At 36.8% G+C, this 21980-nt stretch overlaps 1 long non-coding RNA gene across 3 annotated transcripts; it reads right to left on the bottom strand.

Annotated features, from left to right (window-relative positions):
• Positions 1-4020: 4020 nt before the first annotated feature.
• On the bottom strand, positions 4021-21756 carry LOC149067400 (uncharacterized). Of its 3 annotated transcripts, XR_016195376.1 has the most exons (4): positions 21465-21756; positions 11648-11806; positions 7446-7495; positions 4021-5700 (listed from the first exon to the last, which is right to left on the bottom strand). It is a non-coding gene; the product is annotated as an uncharacterized LOC149067400 (long non-coding RNA). The 3 variants fall into 3 exon arrangements; XR_016195377.1 differs by lacking the exons at positions 11648-11806; positions 21465-21756 and adding an exon at positions 14430-14446; XR_016195375.1 differs by lacking the exons at positions 11648-11806; positions 21465-21756 and having other exon boundaries at positions 7446-7592.
• Positions 21757-21980: the final 224 nt, after the last annotated feature.

The following is a 21980-nucleotide window of genomic DNA, read 5'->3' as shown; positions in this document are numbered from 1 at the left end:
TCAAACTGTCAAAAGTTGTTGAACAGAAACTACATATCAAAGGGGACTTGAAACAGTCTAAATATATTTTTTTTACAACGATCTGCCAGGGAAGAGTCTGGTCTAAAACAAGCAAATGAAAAAAACTGCCGCAAGATCAGGATACGACATAAGAACCCGGATGAATTTGTGGAGGGAAACCAAATTAATGTGGATATTGTAGTGTTTCTGTCGATTGCATTTTTCAATAATTATTATTTTATTGTCATTAGGGGCCATTCAAGTATTACGTAAGCAGATTTTTAGCCATTTTTGACCCCCCGCCCTCCGTCAGCAAAATTTCTTCAGCAGCTTAGAATATTTCATATCTTCAAAAAGGATTGTTGATGACGTAAGCAACCTTCAAACCCCCCTCCCCCCTTGTCATCAAAAGTCAGCAAATCCGAAACCACACCCACCCCCCCCGATGCTGACGTAATACTTGAATGACCCCTTATTAATTTCAAGATTTCTGTGGAATTATTATTCAAAAAGGTAACTGACTACTAGGTAAAACTATTTTTTTAATACAGTCGAATCCCGTTATAACGAACTCCATGAGATCACTTCTTTGTAATGAAATTTCGTTATAAAAGAATTCCTGTTTTTTGTATTGTTCCTATGTAATCCTGCGGGGATTAGAAAAGTGCTCGTTAAAACGAGATTTTCGCTAAAACGGCATTCGTTAAAATTGAATTCGACTAAAATATCTCTATTACCAATAAAAGATATTAACCCCCTTTACGATCACGGACGAAGTATTTCGTCCAAACGCAAGTCCTATAAGTGCTATAAATTTTCAATCCAGTTCTCTGTGTTTTTTTTCCCTCTATCCTTATCATCACGAAACTTTATTGTAACCCTATTAATCAAAGTTGGTCTCTCCCCTCCTCCTTGTTTTTTCAATGATTTTTCTCCATGTATAATGTATCTTTCTGATACAGTATATACATGTAAGAGCAAAAGAGACCACATAGGGTGAGGTGAAATGTGCTGTATACTCTCGTATCTATTGGAAGATAAAATTACTGTAGATATATATATAAAATTACTGTTTTTCTTTTTATTTTGTTCCTTCCCTGTGGTATATAGGTGCATGATATCTGTACCATGGCATGATATTTTACGTATGTGATCGTAAAGCCGGGTTTTCCCTAGGAGCAGGTTTTCTGTGCCGCGTGCAACGTGAATCGCTCAGTGCAACACGTCTTCCAGTCACCAATAAGAAAAGCGGTACGACTGTTTTCCTACAGAGCGCAACACGCCTCACGGGTGTGATTGGCCGACTGCTTCTAGAGGAGTCAAATGCATCGTGCGCCGCGCGTTTCGTCGATCTTCTCTTCATTTCGGTTGTGTTTTCTTTCTTTTCAATTCAAACCGGAGCATGCAGACGACAGAAGAGTTGATGGCAGGACCATATGCCATAAAGCCGCCCCGAGTTGATGCGCCAAGCTAGGAAAACACAAACGCGTAGCGTGATCATGTAATACGTTTCTGCCAACGCGAAATGATCGAAGTCGGTTCACGTGGCGTAAAAAAACTTAATCGTAGGAAAACCCGGCTTTACAAACTAAAATTTTAGAAGCAGTCATACTGCCAATTTCGCGGTAGTGTAGGGATTAAAGTCATAAACATTAACCAATTTTTGACCGCTCTTACAATTCGCAACCAAATCACATAATTTTTGTATATATATGATAACTGGTTACATATATTCTTCATTCCCGCTTGACTGGTTAAATAACATATTTTTGAAGTTCAAAAAATTGAACATGAATTTAGCATGTGTTGTTGTTGTTGTTTTTTGTCATTAATGTAAATTCACAATTAATTAACTTTCTAATTAATGTAAATTAATTAGTTCATTCGAATGACTAATTATTACTATTTTAAGAAACCTCGCGTACCATGTAACAAAAGATAACTGGTGAAAAAAAAAATGTTTTCTATTTTTAATAAATTTAATTCTGTTCATGGTCAGGAAAAACAAATATTCAGATAGAAAATCGGAATAAAATTTCAAAAAATTTTATTTCTGAAAAATCATAAAAAATCAAATTTCATTGTAAACAAATTTTAAAAATAGTATGTCACACATTAGAGCTTTTAGTTCCCAAAAATATTCATTTCATACAAAATATTGAATGAAAAGTATTTGAAAAAAATGTTTTAAACGAAGCGTTGCGCAAATACAATGAGAATCAAAACAGCTGAGTTTTTAGGAAAATCAGAAAAATGGTGTAAAAGAGAGTTAAAATTATAGCGGGGAACAGTTTTTTTTTTTTTTTTTTACAATATTCTGTTTACATAGAAGTCAAAGAATTCCGAGGTACGTAGTACATGTACTTCTGACGCGTTACGAGTAACAACGCTTCTTTAAAGCATTTCAATATTGCTATTGACAAAATTGACCCCTCTTAGAAAAGAGTGTTGATACTGTTTACAATCGTTTGAAACATTGATGCCATAGCATCTGACTCTCAGTGTGGTGCATAATGGTGGAGTTTGTGAAAGAAAAAACATCAGCATTTAGAGGGTGGAGTAAGACGTATACATAAATAATCGACGGCAATAGTATCATCGATCCTTTATATTTTTTTTAATAATGTGCGTGGATTTATTCTTCGTGATTTATTCTCTAACAATGCACTATCTTCAAGACTTCGTTTTATTATTTGCTTACGAGTTACTTTTATGAAATACATTGGCGATGAACTAAGCAACGAGATTTTTATTTTTGCTCTTCCGCAGGACGTCTGACATCATCTTTGGAAATTGAGGAAAAATTAGATTCCGCTTATAAACAAAATCACAAACTCCATCGAGAACTTTGTAAGGTTTGAAAGCGGCTGGGTTATAAAGACTATCAAACATATTGACATACATATAGGAAAATATCATAATACTAGTAGGAGAGATACTACCAAAAAAAAACTACAAAATAAAAAATGCACACTCAACATAAAATGTGAAGATGGTCATCGCTTCATTTACTACATTTTAGCAAAGCTTTTTCCCGTTTCTTCTCACAAAAACGATGTGAATTCGTATAAGAAGTACATCAAACTCTTTTAAATATAAATAACGTAGTTTTTCCTATGCGAATCCACAAAATTGCTTATTTTGAAAACAAAAATAATTTTTCGATAAATGTTTTCCCTTATGATCGATATTATTTTTTCCTATTTATATAATAAGTAAGAAGGAGACAGCAAATGTAGTTGATTTATTTTATAATGGAAACTACTACTATTTGATTAAAAAAAATTATGATAAAAAACAGGATCTGACTGCGAGTTCTACACAGGAAATAGAAACACGCTGTCCGATTTCACATGCTCTAGTGCTAGTAAATAACAACTATACTTTATCATGCAGACTATGTAGGAAAGGATGCTGTCCAAAATTTTCTTGCTTTGCTCAATAAAATTGCAGACATGGTTTTAATAATCTTTTGAAAAGAATGTTCCTATCAATGAATCAACTTAAGTGTATACAAATACGAACGATTGACGTATATGTGTAAAAAACTTTTATTCGTGGAGAAATGAGAGTTAGGGATCATAATCATTTTGCAGGGGTGTTTCGTGATCTCGCTCATCAAACGTGCAATCTCCGATTTCTCAACAAATATTTTGTTCCAGTGATAATCCATAACGGATCTGGCTGTGATTTACACTTAATACTAAAACGTTGTAGCAGAAAGTAGCAAATAGTATACCTGTTAATATGGAAAAATTTACAACATTTTCTCTGGAAATAGAGTAAAATTTCTCGATAGTTTCAATTTTCTCAGCGCTTCATTATCTCTACTTGTTCATAATTTAAATACAAGCAATTATGAATTCGCCATCTCTTAAAACAAAAGGAAATATTTCCATACAGTTACTTTGACTCTAAAGAAGTTTTAAATGAAAACCAGTTGTCAGAAAAAAATAAGGTCTGTAATATTTTGACTAGAAAATATCTGTAACTTATGATTAATACAATCATGCTCACCTCATATGGAAATATTTCAAACGTGAATCTTTTGAGGACTAAATACGTTTGTATTAAATGACTGATGTTTTACTGTTAGCCGATGTTTTCAAGATTTAGAAAATTGGCATATAAATATCACGAAACGACATATTTTTCATTTAATGCAGGATTAAAAATAACACCTATGAAATTAGACCTTTTATTGAACATTGATACGTATCTTTTCATTGAATCGGGCATACGTGGAGGAATCAGCTACGTTAACAAACGGTTTGCAAAAGCCAATAATCCATACATTGATGGTTATGATGACAAAAAACCTAACAGTTATATCATGTCCATCGACGCGAATAACTTATACGGAGTAGTTATGACTGATTTTCTTCCAATAGATAATTTTAAATGCCTTTCTAACCGTGAAATTCAAAAACTGGATGTAACGAAGATTTCAGATAACTGTGAAACTGGCTATTTTCTTGAGGTTGATCTTATTTATCCCGATTCTATTCATAAGAAAACTGACGACTTTCCATTAGCTGCAGAACATTTAGTGATAAGTTATGATATGATTTCCCTCTATCAAAAACGAATCATGAAACAGTTGGGCCTTAAATTTAATAAGGGGGTGAAAAAGTTGATAACTAATTTGTTCGACAAACAAAAATACGTTGTTCACTATTGCAATCTAAAGTACTACTTTCAACAGGAATTGAAAATCGAAAAAATACATAGAGTTTGTCTTTTAGACAAACTACGTGACGAAAGTAATATATTTTATTCAATGATGAGAAACGTATAGAAGCAAATAGCGAATTAGATAGATCCTTTTTAAAGCTTCTAAACAATTCTCTTTTTTTTTGGATAAACTTGTGAAAATGTCAGAAAACATGTTAATGTAAAGACTGCAGTTACCAAAGTCAAGTGTCAGCGATATATGTCAAACCCCGTTTTAAAATATTTTGAAAGCATAAATGGCAATTTCGTAATTTTTAAGATGAAGAAAACCAATCATTTGTTGAATAAACCCATATATGTCGGTTTTACTGTATTAGAACTTAGCCAAACTGCATATGTATAAAGCATATTACGACTATTTCAAAAACTTTTATGACGAAAAATGTTCTCTAATTTACACTGACACCGATTCGCTTTTATTACACATCCATACTCGTGATCTTTATACTGATTTGAAGAATCATTTCAGTCACTTTATGGATACTAGCAACTATCCTACCAATCATCAATTGTATAGCGAGACTAATACAGGAAAATTAGGATGTTTTAAAGACGAAACAAAATCAGTACCAATTAAAGAAATGTGCGCAATCAAACCCAAGATGTACTTATACGTTTTTGGGAAGACCAATAAAAAGATTGCGAAAGGTATTTAAAAAAAAAGTTGTCAAAACATTTCGCATCAAATATGTAGAAAAATGTACCATTCTCGAATTCATTGTCGCATCAATCCCTTTCCCACTGTACACAGAAAAGTGCGTGATAAACTTAGTCTCGTCATGTCCGTCATCCAATAGAATCACATCATATGTCGGCAATGGTTTCTTTTTTTGGGGTTTTTTTTTGGTTCTTCGCTCACGGTTCTTTTTTAACTCCGGCTTTTTTCGGTTTTGAGGTTGTGGCGATGAATTCTTCACCCTCATCATCATCAGTGAGATGTTTCTTCCGTAACTCTGAATCGCAAGTCTGATTTGGAAAATTATAAAGAAACTATACTCTGCTATATATTACAACAATTTAAACAAAAACATGAAATTTATATGCATAACATAACATGCCCTGACTGACTGATTCTACATCGCCGAGCCGAAACCGCTGAAGCTATCATTATGAAATTCGGATGGTAGTTTTATTTCATGACGTAAAGATTAATTAAGAAGGGATTTTTTATTTTACCCCTAAGGGGGTCATGAGGTGGTTCAAAAGTAACATAGAGAAATCACACCATGTGCCGAAACCGCTGAATTATGAAATTCGGTCAGTTTTTTTATTTCATGACGCAAAAACTTACTAAGTAGCGGTTTTTTTTTAATTCTACCCTTAAGGGGCTCATAGGGGGGGGGGGGGTTCAAAGGTAACTAAGATGGGATTTCTGCAAATTCAACCCCCAAGGGGGCCATGAAGCGTTCAAATGTTATATGGGGGGGGGGGATCATCACCGAGTAATTTTCAGATTACCAAATCCACGCGAGCGAAGCCGCTGGTAACAGCTAGTTTAGAATAAATAGCATGGGTACACGTAATATCGAATTTAAACTTTCTGTGAAAAATTTTTACTTCGGCTGAATTCAATCATAAGCAGTCAAATTCACTGTGATCTCTGATGAGGAAAAAAACGAGTTTGATGTGATATATATTGAAGTAAAAATTATTCAGTCCAAACACTGAGGATTATTAAGAAAAACTTGAAAAGTAGAAAACTGGTGAAGCAACTAAAAATAAGGACTACTTACTACTGAAACCTCAAAAAAAAGTAATATATGATAATTTACAAGAAAATAGTGGTGAAACGCCCATATAACGGTACTTAGGGAATCGGAGAAACGATAAAGGATTTATTACTAAGGCTGGGATTTTAATCGATTAAAATTTTTAGCTGGTTAATCAAAAAGTTTTAATCGATTAATCGATTGATTATAGAATTTTAAAAGAAATATTTTTCATAACTATGTTGATGCTGTAAAAATGTAATTTATTCATTTCACACACCTATTTGCTAGATGGAAACAATTATAGGAATAGATAAGAAATTAAGGCTGCAATTTAAGGCAATTTAATGTTTGTGTGCTGAACATATTTTGTTAAAAAACTTGGGATTTATTCATTTGAATCTTGTAGGGTTTTTCTATTTGTTATTTTAGGTTAGTCACTCATTTCGATACTACTTTCGATCATACTCTTACTAGTTTTCCTTCAAACTCCTCCCAAATGGTGCTTGTGAGGGGAGGAACTGATGCTTTTTAACAATACTAACAAATACTGTTTCATAGTGGAGGCCATAAATATCTGTCTTGCATTCTAAAACTCCCATCTAACTCAATTTGAAACACAAATGATCGCAATTTTTCGGTGAATGAGTTTGTATTTTCCAATGCCGAAAAATTTGATCAAAATATTGAATCATTTTTTTAATATGACCACTTATCGAAAATGTTACATATTAGTACAATAATTTATGACATTTAATCGGTGTTTAGTGAAATTAATCAAGTCAAATTACTTATTTTTTGAATGAATTGCTTGATTGAATTGTTCGAGTCGATTAATTCAACTAAAATTTTTACCTACGATTAACAATTAATCGATTAATCGAGCCAGCCCTATTTATTACTATTATTATAAATGGATACGCCATGAAAAGTTCATCGAACCAGAGTATAATATCGTTATATTAGATTTACACAGTATTCACAAGAAACAAATTTTCTTACCAGAGAAAGGCATCCTCACAGAATATGTATTTCTTTTGGTATACGGTCTTCTAAAAAAGAATGTCTTCATATATATATGCATGCACTCACAAAGAACAGCTTCGCAAAAATAACAAGTATTTTTCCATCTAATGAAAGATAAATACGTTAAGCCATACTAACTAGCAAGAAATAAACACAGACATCTAAGAGAATCCATCTGATGATTTGACATCGAGAAAAAAGCATCAGCATAAATATAGCGATTTAATTCCCATTTTCTCTATTTCTCAACCTGTTTTCATTGCGACCTGCCTTTTTTTGTCTAAGGATGCTGCTCCATCAGCTGGATAAAGTAATCATAATCCGTACAAACTCCATCCTCCTTCATAATTTAGTTCAAATAAAAAGAAGTTTGTAAACTTCCCACAAACTATTTTTTTCTTACGTCCTACATATATCTTAGGGAAAATATGAGGATATTAAAAGATGAAAAAATATCATCGTGTTTGTACAGACTCCATGTACCACTCTTTCCGTGGGTCTATAAAGGAATAATAGCGAGCAAACGAGTGCCCAAATATGACCATTAAAAAAACAGGGGCCCATATATGATCATGTATATACTCCCTCCCTTCTTCCTTTTTCTAACGCGTGGTTTAGTTACGACAAGGTTGCCAGATTTATCGCCGATTCGTCAGATGGAGATTATCCGACTTTGTTGTTAAAAGCTTGGAAAAAAATTACAAATTTTTAAATTCCTAGAAACTAAAATGACGAATTGTATTTCTTTTTTCTTTTTTGCATTTTTTCTTATAAGAACCTTACTCTATTTTTTCTTCAGAATTTTGACAGACCATTTACGATGGTTAAAATCGTCCATATTAAAGGAGAAGATGCCGTCATCAATAAAGACGTTCTTCTCGGTGTTCGACAAAACATCTACCAAAAATCTGTCAAAAGCGACTCAATCATGACATAACGTCCCGGATGAATTGTCGGATGAAAACCGAGTATTTGTAAAAATTTCAATTTTTCTAATACAGTCTAATCCCGTTATAACGAACGCCAAGATACCGGAGAAATCACTTCGTTATAACGAAATTTCCTTATAAAAGAATTCCAGTTTTTTGCACTATTCCTATGTAAACTCATCTGGGGATTAGAAACGTGCTCGTTAAAACGAGATTTTCGCTATATCGGTATTCATTAAAACGGGATTCGACTGTAGTAATTATGTTATGTAACGCCATGTATTGCCATTTTGTGATAACTTGAAATTAACTTGGACAAAATTTTAAAAAAATTAAAATTTTCAAATTTCTGCTTGATTTCTAATTTTTTTACATTTTTCTTCAATAAAAACCTTAATTCTTCTTCTTCAGAGTTTCAACAGCCTATTCATGAAGGTGATTTCCTATCGAACATTTTCGATAAAGTGACGTTGTATAAAATATGTACTTCCAAACGAAGCGTGTGCCAAAATTTCGTCAAAAAGACTCGATCATGACATTGATAGAGTGGAGGAACCTATTTATCCCAGACAAACATTCCATGGTTTTATCTATTCGGTCCATCGTGAATGGCTCTGTCCTCACTCTTCTGTCAGCCCATGGTTCATGAACGTCTGTTTGCGAACTTCTGTTAACAAAAAATGATTCGGTTTCCGGACTAATCTCGGTTTACGAACACGCAAAATGGTCTATATCCCGAAGGAAGCATATTTCAGAAGTGTGAAATTGCAATTTTTTTCTCTCGACAGAATTTTGGAATTATATTTCATCAGAGTAAAGAGTTTCCACCACCAAATTGGCAAATACTCCTTTTGTCCAGCTCATGGATCAGCAGGTCGTTTGAAACCTTATAGTTAGCTCTGAAACGGAAGGAATGTTGTTTTTTAAAGTTGTTTTTGCAATAATATCTGACATCGAACTAACAATCAGTAACTTATGGAAACATTATTTCATCATCCTGCGTTGTATGGTTCTTATTTGCAAAGCTTGGTTGTAAGTGTCTTACAGAACCATCAATTTGGTTCGGTGAGTGTTTTGCGCCAGATAGTGTTTCAGGCGGAGATTGTGAGGATTTTGATACTAAGACTATAGGTAATACATGTTCAGGAAATCAGACTTTGCATTGGCATCCATTCCATTAAAATTTCATCTATTTCAAATTTATGGTAGTTTTTTCAGTGTTTGTTTAATGATTACTATTGGTTAAGGACGGGAGCTGTTTTAAAAGTTCATACTAGAAATCTTCGGAGTCCCAGGAACGTATTTATTCATTTTACTTTGATTTGCATGGGAAAAAATATTTCGCTTTGCAAAAAATTCGGTTTACGAACGGAGTTCTGGTACGAATTAAGTTCGTAAACCGAGGGGTGACTCTGTAACTGTACAGAAATAAAGATTGTTTACCATAATCGTTATCGGAAAAGATCGAACTTCACAATTCCAAGTAAAGAAAAAAAAAATAGATTGCTACAGGATCCAATAAGATGAGAAAACTAATTCAAGTAGACATTGTTATCGCACGCTTTTCCACTGTATAGATGCGATATCATAATCCCTTCGATACTCTTCCCTAAAACAAACACGTGAGGATGAATACGCGCCATATCTCCCCGCCCATATAAAAGCAATATCGACAGTGTAGAGAAATATAATCTTCCTACGGTGTCCATGCTGAAGCTTATCGTCACTTCAGTTCACGCTTAATTTAGACCACGGAGAAGTTGCCACACATACACATAACGAACGGTATCCAACATGTCCTGACAGTTTTCCGGTAGTGTTAGACCGAGCAGAAAATTCGGTCGGATGGAGAAAGAGAAGTTCGTGTGTGAGAAAGAGGGAGAACTATTGCCTTTAGGCACTTTCCACTTCCAAAGCTTTAGTTCCATGTGCATCCCACACACAATCCCGTCCACCCTCTTTTTCAACCCCTAAAGTTCCTTCCATACAGCTTTGACAGAGAGAGTTCTTCGATTGCGACAAGATTACTCAAAACTTTCGGTGTCTTTACACCACTTTTACATCTGTATATACCTTTCCTTTCCTTTTTGTCTATTCTTTTTATTACTATCCACGGAAAAGGCTGTTTCCCGGTCGAATCCTCCTGAGGATTCGTGTTGTTCCACAAATTGCATTAAAGAGGATTTCTTCTTGTTTTTTTTTTTGTCTTTCAATGTCAAGCTGATGACTAGAACATGGTAGGCAGGAAGCACAGGATAAAATGTCTGCGATGGAAGAAGAGAAGCCGAATCGAATGTATTCCGATGTTCGTTCCCTTTTAGCCTAATTTGAGAGATTGGTCGCTTTTGCGGTAAAACGACGAGGTCTGGGATAACAAGGGAAAAAAAAATAGAATGGTAGAAAATAAAAGGATTTCTTGTGAGGTAGGAAGACACGGGAAATAGAGTTTGATGACTATTCGAGCGGGTGTGAGTTGATTATCTTTGGTGGAGACGATGTTGATAAGAATAAGGAGGTATTGGATTAGTAGACGGGCCATGATTTGGACTGAAAGAAGTGCCTTGGATTCGTTGGAGTGGTTCGTTTCTGTCAGATGGACGGCTCCGGAATTTGGTTAGAAGCATTTACAGAAACTTCCTGGTGTGGATATAAAATAATTTAACCTGCCTGGAACTGTGACGTACACAGTAAATTTGGAAAATTTTCGGGAGTAAAAATGCTTCTGTGTCTGCGTGTATGCCATCAATTTCTTTCCAAGTTGGTGACGGAAGGTATTGGTCTATTTTATTAGTGGACCTAGGATTTGTGTCTCTCCTAAAACAGTAATTGACGGAAATTTTTCGTTCCTGTTGAGCTTTTGTATGAGCTCTTTACGCTGGGCCGGATTAACCATTAAGCAAAATAAGCACGTGCTTAGGGCATCAGTACTAAAGGAGCACCACAAAAAAGATATCAAATGGTAATTTTTTTATTTGCAATTTTTTTTAAACATCGACCATCCGATATAAGATCCTAAAATTTTAAGAACACTTGATTGTATAGTTGAAGATCATTATCACAAGGATGGCACATAAGATCAGAAACTAATAATATTGCAAAATGGACCACATTATTTTGCTGAGTTTTTTGATTAGCTTTTCACAATTTTCGTAAAGTACGCCCAGGGCTGTCTTAACATTACCATACGCCCACGTACAATGCGATTTTTCTGAGATAGGCACTACTATCTAGCTAAAAATTCCTACCTACCTATTTGCATATCCACTCTTGAAAATCGGAACCAGATCTAATTGTCACTTGACATCCCGGTGCCAGAAGTACCCAGATAGGCCCATGCAGTAAACCAAGTTCTACAGAATAAGGACATGGTTTTTGAGGGTCATTAGTGGATCAACTGTGTAGTTGGATCTATAGAAGTAAAAGAAATGCTAAGGTGTAAATTACAAACTTGAGAATGTATCTGAAAGAAAAATTACCCAATATATAACGGCGATTCGTCAGAAATAAGATACCTACTGGCAGGGCCGCAACTGGATACTTGGTTAGCCGGGGCAACCACTCATTTAGGCACCCCCTCGTTATGCTGAAGGATAGGTTGAATGGTGAACACTACTTGCGGCCCTGCCTACTGGAAATATTATGGCCATTCTAACATTCAATGGTTTCTTCCTTAGAGTGTTGTTACAGCCTTTGTCTCATCAACCGTTCGTCATAGTGATATGGTTCGAATTTTAAAAATTCACAAAATGTGACCAGAAATCACCCTGTACGAGTCCTGAAGATGAAAATACAGTGTACACAAAATAAAAAACTTAAATTTTTACACACGATCCCTTCCCCCCCCCCCGTTCTCTAACTTCCACTTAGACACTTGTTGCTCTTTCTTCTGCCCAAAAAACAAATTACATGTGTTTAATTGCATTATTCCCAGAGATATTTAAATTCAAAAAATCGGCGACAGGTCCAGGCTTAGGAGAATTTCGGGGCCCAATGCAAAAAAATTTTTTGCGGCCCCCCTCTAAAAAAATTTTATGTAGTTGCTCCCCGACTTACAAACTTTTCGAGTTATGAACGTAAATCTTGAAAGGGAAATATTTTTTCACAAAAAACGCATTCTATTACACTCATTTTTTTTCATTATTTCAGGAACGCGTTGATAGTCCGGATCGTAATCAAACACGATCCACTGAGAGGGAATGACATTTAAATTAGTTTTACAAAATTCATAAATTATTAATAATAATTAGCGTGGTCCGGCAGCACCAACAGTATATAAATCAAGCCTCCATCGAGCTTATATTACTGGAAAGAGTATGACGTCAGCGGTCTCCGCCTTGTCAGTGCTGAGAACGGTGTCCCGCAACATCTTTCGTCCGAACATCATGAGACTCGGTGAAAACTAACACGATCCCCCGTTATTTTCTTATGGCATCCACAGGAATTTAAAACAATAAATGAAAGAAATAATTTCAGCATCGATGAGATAATTCCAGAATTAATGAAAGAAAATATTCTAGAATTATTGTAAAAGATAATTTCAGCATTGATGAAAGAGATAATTTCAGCATTGATAAAAGAGATAATTCCAAAATTAATGAAAGAAATAATTTCATCATTAATGAAAGAAATAATTTCAGCATTGATGAAAGAGATAATTCCAAAATTAATGAAAGAAGCAATTCCAGAATTAAAGATATATATTTTCAAAATCAATGAAAGAAATAATTCCAGAATTAATGAAGTAAATTTTCAGAATTAATGACTGAAAATCCAGAATTGATGAAGAAAAATTCAAGAAATAATGAAAGAAATTATTACACCATTGATGAAAGAAATTATTACACCATTAATGAAAGAAATTATTATAGCATTAATGAAAGAAATTATTATAGCATTAATGAAAGAAATTATTATAGCATTAATGAAAGAAATTATTACACCATTAATGAAAGAAATTATTACACCATTAATGAAAGAAATTATTATAGCATTAATGAAAGAAATTATTATAGCATTAATGAAAGAAATTATTACACCATTAATGAAAGAAATTATTACACCATTAATGAAAGAAATTATTACACCATTAATGAAAGAAATTATTATAGCATTAATGAAAGAAATTATTATAGCATTAATGAAAGAAATTATTACACCATTAATGAAATAAATTATTACAGCATTAATGAAAGAAATTATTACACCATTAATGAAAGAAATTATTATAGCATTAATGAAAGAAATTATTATAGCATTAATGAAATAAATTATTACACCATTAATGAAAGAAATTATTATAGCATTAATGAAAGAAATTATTATAGCATTAATGAAAGAAATTATTACACCATTAATGAAAGAAATTATTATAGCATTAATGAAAGAAATTATTCCAGCATTCATGAAAGAAATTATTACACCATTAATGAAAGAAATTATTACACCATTAATGAAAGAAATTATTACACCATTAATGAAAGAAATTATTACACCATTAATGAAAGAAATTATTATAGCATTAATGAAAGAAATTATTACACCATTAATGAAAGAAATTATTACAGCATTAATGAAAGAAATTATTACACCATTAATGAAAGAAATTATTATAGCATTAATGAAAGAAATTATTACACCATTAATGAAAGAAATAATTACACCATTAATGAATGAAATTATTACACCATTAATGAAAGAAATTATTACACCATTAATGAAAGAAATTATTACACCATTAATGAAAGAAATTATTACACCATTAATGAAAGAAATTATTACACCATTAATGAAAGAAATTATTACACCATTAATGAAAGAAATTATTACACCATTAATGAAAGAAATTATTACACCATTAATGAAAGAAATTATTACACCATTAATGAAAGAAATTATTACACCATTAATGAAAGAAATTATTACACCATTAATGAAAGAAATTATTACACCATTAATGAAAGAAATTATTACACCATTAATGAAAGAAATTATTCCAGTATTAATGAAAAATAAATAATTTAATCCTTTTCACCTTTAGATGAGAGAGAAGAAGAGAGAGTTCTCGATCTTTTTTTTAAATCTTTAAAACCCAATATTTAGAAACCGAACTGTACATTTCTATGGGCAAATTGCCAGGCGGGAACTTTGTTTTCGCCGAGTCACGCCTCACATTTGATGTCGCTGCAGTCGCGGCGGCTAGATGCTCAATCCAGCAATATAAGCTCGATGCAAGCCTCATATAATCTCTGTCGTCTGCTTCTCTCCAGGTTACTTGTTTTGGACTTCTCCTTGTGTCCTTCAAAAATAACCGAACTGGAAGTTCAAACTTCCAGTTCTGTTTGTGAGCTTGGCTTGTAGGGAACCGAACAAACCGTCTGTCGTCTGCTCATTAAGAGGTTCTTTGTTTTGTACGTCTCCTTATGCTCAAATAAAATAGCCGAACTTTCAGTTTAAATTTCCAGTTCAGTTTATGAGCTTTGTCTGTAAGGAACGGAGCGGAATGAAGAATATGGTTTTTTTAATTAACTTCATCGTCACCACATGAGTCACTGTTAAATTTGAAATTAGATGGCAGCACATTACTATAACGTGGTTCACGGAATCTTTGCCCCGACATTTCGTCCCCGATATCTCGCCCCTAGTACGTTCCCCCCCCCCTACATTTGGCAACCGGAAATTTCACCCCGGACCTTTCGCCTGCCCTGACCATATGAGCGACCCAGTGAGTGACCAATTAAGTGACCCTATCAGTGATCAAGTGAGTTGGACATTTACTCTCCCGACATTTCGCCTGAACTGACTGTATGAGAGAACAGATTAATGATGGTACAAGTGACCAAGTGAGTGACCGTATGAGTAACCAAGTGAGCTGGCTGTGACAATTAACCTGCCCTGGCCGTATGAATGACCATACGAGTAACCATGTGAATGATGGTGTGAGTAACCGTATGAATGATCAGGCAAGTTGTACATTTAGACCCGATGGCATTTTGCCTGCCCTGACCGTGTGAGTGACCAAGTGAGTGACCCTATGAGTGATCAAGTGAACTGGAAATTTACTCCCTTCACATTTCACCTGCCCTGACCGTCTGAGCGATGGTATGAATGACCGTATGTGTGAACAGATGATTGATGGTAAGAATGACCATATAAGTGACCGTATGAGTGATAAAGTGAGTTTGGCATCTACTTGTGACACTTTGCCTTCCCTGACCAAGTGAGTTGAACATATACTTCCTGACATTTCACCTGCCCTGACCGCATGAGCAATGGCATGAGTGACTGTATAGCGAACATATGAATGATTGTATAAGTGAACGCATGAATGATTAGGTAAGTTATTTTATACCGGTAGACATTTACCGATTTTTCACATGACCTGACCGTATGAGTGACCGTAGAAATGACCACAGGAATAACAAAGTGTGCGGCAAAGTGAGTCATCTTATGAGCCATCAAGTGAGTGACCGTATGAGTGATCAAGTGAGTGACCGTATGCGTGACCAAGTGAGCGACTACGTGAGTTGGACCGGATATCTCATTTCAAACCCGACATTTCGGCCCTTGTTTGAATGTTAGGTGAGTATGCGGCGAAATTTGCACAAAACATAATATTATATAATATGTCAATTGCTGTCACAAATGCGTTGGCGAACGTATTAAGCGGGGAAGGGGGTAGTTTGGGGGATTTTAATGTTTTTCTTCAGGACTATTATACACTCCAGCTTATTAAAAAAATTTCGCTGCAACGTAAATTTCGAAACAATTATTTTATGCTTTACAGAAAATTCCAAATTTTTAGGGCCCATTTAAGTATTACAAAACCACCCATAAGAGTGGGAGATGAAGAGGGGGATCATCTTTGCAGACACTCACCCGTTCCATCATTCGGTCACTCACTTGGTCAATCATACGGTGAATCATTTGGTCACTCATACGGTCATTCACTTGATCACTCATATGGCCACTACCTTAGTCACTCATACGGTCTCTCACTTGATCACTCATATGGCCACTAACTTAATCACTCATACGGTCCCTCACTTGATCACTGATATGGCCACTAACTTAATCACTCATACGGTCACTCACTTGATCGCTCATACGACCACTAACTTAATCACTCACTCGATCATTCATATCCTCACTTGGTCATTCTTACGGTCACTCATACGGTCACTCACTTGATCACTCATACGACCACTAACTTAATCACTCATACGACCACTCACTCGATCATTCATATCCTCACTTGGTCATTCTTACGGTCACTCATACGGTCACTTCCTTGGTTACTCATACGACCACTAACTTAATCACTCATACGACCACTCACTCGATCATTCATATCCTCACTTGGTCATTCTTACGGTCACTCATACGGTCACTTCCTTGGTTACTCATACGATACATTCACTTGGTCGCTCATTCCGTCACTCACTTGTTCATTATTATCGTCACTCTTCCGGTCACTTGTTTGATCACTCACGTGCTCACTCACTTGGTCATTATTACGGTCACTCATATGGTCACTCACTGGGTCATTATTACAGTTACTCATATGGTCACTCACTATATCACTCATAAAGTGAAATACGCAGTTACTCACTTGGAAACTCAAATCAGCACTCACTCGGTCACTCAAATCAGCACTCACTCGGTCACTCAAATCAGCACTCACTCGGTCACTCAAATCAGCACTGATTCGGTCACCCATATGGTCTCACTCAGTGTAACTTCCTTGGACACTCATACCTTCACGCACACCTGGTCACTCATACAATCATTCATATGGTGAATCACTCGGTCACTCGTACGGTCAACTACTCGGTTACTCATATGGTCAATCACTCACTTGGACACACATACGGTCACTCACTCATACAGTCAATTCCACACTCATAGATACTGTCACTCGCTCACTCGCGTGGTCAGTCATTCTGTCACTCACTTAGTCATTTGTACGGTCACTAACTCACTAGTAAAGCCGATTTCACACTCACTTAGTCACTCATGCACTTATATGGTCACTCACACAGTCAGTCACTCATGCGTTCATGGCAGGTGAAATATCAGGTGCGAAAATTTCGGGGGTGAAACGTCCCACGGACCAAATGTACCGGGGCAAAATGCCAGGGGTGAAATGTGACGGGGGCGAAATGTCGGGGACGAAATGTCGGAGGCGAAATTTCCGGACCTCCTATAAAGTGGAGTGTGGAAAAATTCACTTTTTACGATCTTACCTGTCGTCTGCTTGTGTGGAAGTCCTTTGTTTTGGATGTCTCCTCGGGTCTTGAAAAAATTACTGAACTGTAGATTTGCACTTCTGATTTTGAAAGTAGGTGGCAGCACCAACAATATTTTTTAAAAATGAATGTCTTAAAGTGTTCTATAGAGTATTAAATTAATTTTAATTCTCCCTTAAAATTGTTAGTGCCATTGTGAATTCTCTGCAAATGCCACAAGGCAAAAAAAAAACTGCTTTGGCGGACGGCGTAACGTTTCGAATCACCCTGTATATACGGGACTCATTACTTCCTAGATACAATTTCTATAGGACGTACTGGCCCAGCGGGAAGATTGGATGCATTTATCGCACCCACGTCCCTGCAGCAGGGGTCGCTAGGCTGGGGTCTTTGTTGGGGCCTTAGAGGCCAGATTTTTCACTGGTCCCTCGATGAATAATTTATAGTATGAAAAAAACAAAAATTATAAGAAACTAGGCTGAAGCCTTTCAGCCCTCACAGAGGCCGTGCGACCTTTGCAGTCACATGGGGCACCTCTCTAGGAAAGGGTGCCAAATCCAAGTTGGAAGGTAAAAAAAAAATGTTGAGCTGAGAAACGTCATCGCGGGATTGATAGATCCCGCACGAGCAGAGATTCCTTTCTCTTTTCTGCCCCTACCCATTTGTACATCAAGGCCACCTTAAGACCATCGTAGACCCGGGCCACAACTAGAGGTTTGGTCAGCTGTGTCAAGCAAGCATTTTGGCACCCTCTTGTAATGTTGCAGTGGAGTTGGAAACAACTCAGAAAAGAAACCATAATAGGTGTTCATAACTAGGGACGGTTCTTTGGCCGTGCGACCTGCGCCGCTGTATGGGGCACCGCCAGTGCCGTCTTAACGCATGGGCCCACCCGGGCTCGGCCCGGGGGCCTCAAGTGAAAAAGGGCCTCACAAAAATGAAACCAGGTAAAACTTTTCTAGAATTTACCAGGTAGGGCTTCAGAAAAACCACTTGGCCCGGGGGCCCATGATACTCTTAAGACGGCCCTGGGCACCGCCAGGTGCGGATCCAGGTAGATGTATCGGGAGAAGCGAATTTTGTAAGTTCGTTGGATCGTCCCGTATTTCACGGGACAGGAAAATTTTCCAATATTATTCGGTTCTTACCTATCGCCCCCACCCCTGGACCCGTTCCTGAGCAAAGGCAGACATCTTCAGCTGCTGGGAATGGAGCAGAAGCAGAAATATTCAGCTAGGAAAGAAGCTGAGACAGACATCTTAAACTGCGCAATGAGTGGAGGATGTACAGGCATCTTCAGCTGCGAATAAAGCCGAGGCAGGTATCTTCAGCTTCGAATGGAACGAAGGCAGGTATCTTCAGCTTCGAATGGAACGAAGGCAGGTATCTTCAGCTTCGAATGGAACGAAGGCAGGTATCTTCAGCTTCGAATGGAACGAAGGCAGGTATCTTCAGCTTCGAATGGAACGAAGGCAGGCGGATCCAGGGCGATGTGTCGGAGAAGCGACTTCCTGTGTAGGTGCATTGGATCATCCGTATTTCACGGGACAGACAAATTTCTCCCATATTTATTCGGTTCTTGGGAGGGGCGATCGCCCCCCCCCCCCCCCCCCCCCCCCGTCTGGATCCGCTCTTGAGCACTGCTCCAAGAGGAGTGTGAAATTCGAGTTCGAAAAATGGGCTTTGTCGACAATAAAAAAACCCGAGCAGAGGACACCAACTCCGGCCATATCGCTATACCGTAATTTATTGCCATTAACGAGTTGGATTGGAAACGAAGGTGGCATCTATCGGTGATAGCCTCAAGTTCTCAAGCGTGGCTTCGTTATTCGCTTATATCCCTCTTTGGGACAGAGTAGGAGCCATATTCTGAATTGAATTTTTATATCTACCGAACTTAACGAGCGGGAGCCAATAGGTGTTGGTCTGAGCCATGTTCTTGTTTGGTGGTGGCTTATCGCACTCCATTTGTGCATTTCCGCGTCATACTCTGGTGCTGCCATCTGTCTTTCATATTTTGAAGTGAAAGTGGACAGTGCATGAATTTTTATTTTTTTTTTATGTTATGTGATTACCGTTACATCAAGTGACATGTTGAACGTCTGTCTGCGCTCTGCGAAGAAGGCGACACTGCCTGAATAATGCCTGGAACTATTATTCAAGTATGTATAGGGAGGGCTAAAAATTTCCCCGCTTTCCTAAGGTTTAAAGTCGTAAGGTTTAAATCCGAGAGTACGGCAGACGATGAAGCTCTTTTCTACTCAAATACTTAACAAATCAGAAACAGATGCATGCCGCTATAGCGCCGCACAGCATCTCACACATTCAATTTCCACCCCAGGGCCGTCATTTCAACTTTTTCCGGGGGGAGGGAGGGCAAAGAACATGTACTCAATATATGCATATATACGGGGTGATTATAAAAAAAACTATCCCGACATATGGGCCCCTAACTATCATACCATTCACAGAAACTGAATGAAATTTTGGCATAAGGTATTGTGATGTATGCGCTCAAGAATGATATGGAAAACAACAGTGTCACTCTAACAGTTACGGTTACAGTGAGAAAATTTCGAAAATATCAAATGGCAACACCAAGTTTTTTGTATTGGAATGCGATCTCCATACTGAAAACCCCTGAATAGCGTTGGAATGGCACCTGTAGCACGAAAATCCCCGGAGCTAGGCAAGGAAAAAGTAAAAAGGACTTTGCCGTGCACCAGAGCATTAATGTTCGTTTCATTCGTCACACCGTTTCTTCGATCCCAGCCTGATTAGTCCTCCACAAGGTCATGTGGAAAATTTGTGAAACACAATCAAATGCTTTATTTCATGCTGCTTCTCTGTCCTTATTGGTTGTCTTCACTTTTAGCCTATCTACCGCCGGTGATTTTCATGCTACAGTTGCCGTTCGAACGCTATTTAGGGTTTTTCACAATGGAGATCACATTCCAATACAAAAAACTTGGTGTTGCCATTTGATATTTTCGAAATTTTCTCACTGTAACCGTAACTGTTAGAGTGACACTGTTGTTTTCCATATCATTCTTGAGCGCATACATCAAAATACCTTATGCCAAACTTTCATTCAGTTTCTGTGAATGGTATGATAGTTAGGGGCCCATATCTCGGGATAGTTTTTTATAATCAACCTGTATATATATATATATACACCATTTGTGGTGTATTTTCAAAAGCCAGGGGGGCAACGGCCCCCTCTTGACCCCCCCCCCCCAAATGACGGGCCTGATTACCACACAGCTATACTGCATCTGTTTCGTGAATCAACTAAGTTTTACCACTTACGCCGCATATTCACAGTAGTCTTTATTATTGCCGTCATAGCGCATGCGTCATAGTGGGAAGGGGGAAGTTACGCTCTGAAGCAATGTGTGTGTTCGAAAATTTATTGGCTGCAATTAGTAACTCTTTCACTTGCCATTGCCATTTTTCCCCCTGTAATAAGCACCTTTATTTGCCCTTGATAATTTTTCAGGCTGTGATTGGCAATTTTAGTTGCATTTGAAAATTTATTGGCGGTTATTAGCAATTTCACTAGTCTTTAACAACTTTTTATGCTATAATCGACGACTTTACTTGACTTTGAAAATTTCTTGGCTGGAATTAGGCAACTTTACTAGCCTTTGGCAATCTTTTAGGCTGAAAAACCCAACACTTGAAAATTTCTTTACTGTGTTCAGTGACTTCACTTGACTTCGACAATTGCTTGGCTGTAATTTGCACCTTCTTTTTGGCTTTAATTGGCAATTTCAGTTCCCTGTGAAAATTTATGGGCTGTAATTTGCAAGTTCACTTACCTTTGACGATTTGACAATTTTTTCTGGCTGTAGTTGACAACTTTCCTTGCATTTGACAATTTTTTGGCGATAGTTGGTGGATCACGATTTACCGTATTTTTATAAATGAAGTAGTCAGCATAGACATTTATCGTGTTGAATGTATTTATACTTTTGTAACGGAACATTTTTCGCTGGCCGGACGGGACCTCTTAGTGGGCCGCATTTGGCTCGCGGGCCGGAGGTTGTGCACTTTTGCTGTAGTAGACTTCCGCTTACCAGAAGGAAAATAAAATACACTCGTATAAGATGTCACATTGGTAACGGTAGCGTTTTTACGTGTATGTCTATGAAGACAGTGGTGGCAACTTCATCCTTAAACGAAAAGAACTCGGCGGATAAATCTCGGTATTTACCGCTAAATTAACTGCTCAAATGGAAGAGTATTAGGTATTTACTCAGCTAACGTGTTTACTTATACTTAAGAACACACAGGAGAAAAGGTAGAAAAACGAGAAGAAAAAAAAAGAAAACTTT

Source organism: Pholcus phalangioides, unplaced genomic scaffold (genome assembly GCF_987345545.1).
Source record: "Pholcus phalangioides strain wild (caught in Gottingen) unplaced genomic scaffold, Ppha-v1.0 ptg000031l_1, whole genome shotgun sequence".
Classification (NCBI taxonomy): Eukaryota; Metazoa; Arthropoda; class Arachnida; order Araneae; family Pholcidae; genus Pholcus; species Pholcus phalangioides.
Note: the sequence above shows the minus strand (reverse complement) of the source record. Positions and strands in the feature narration are given on the sequence as shown.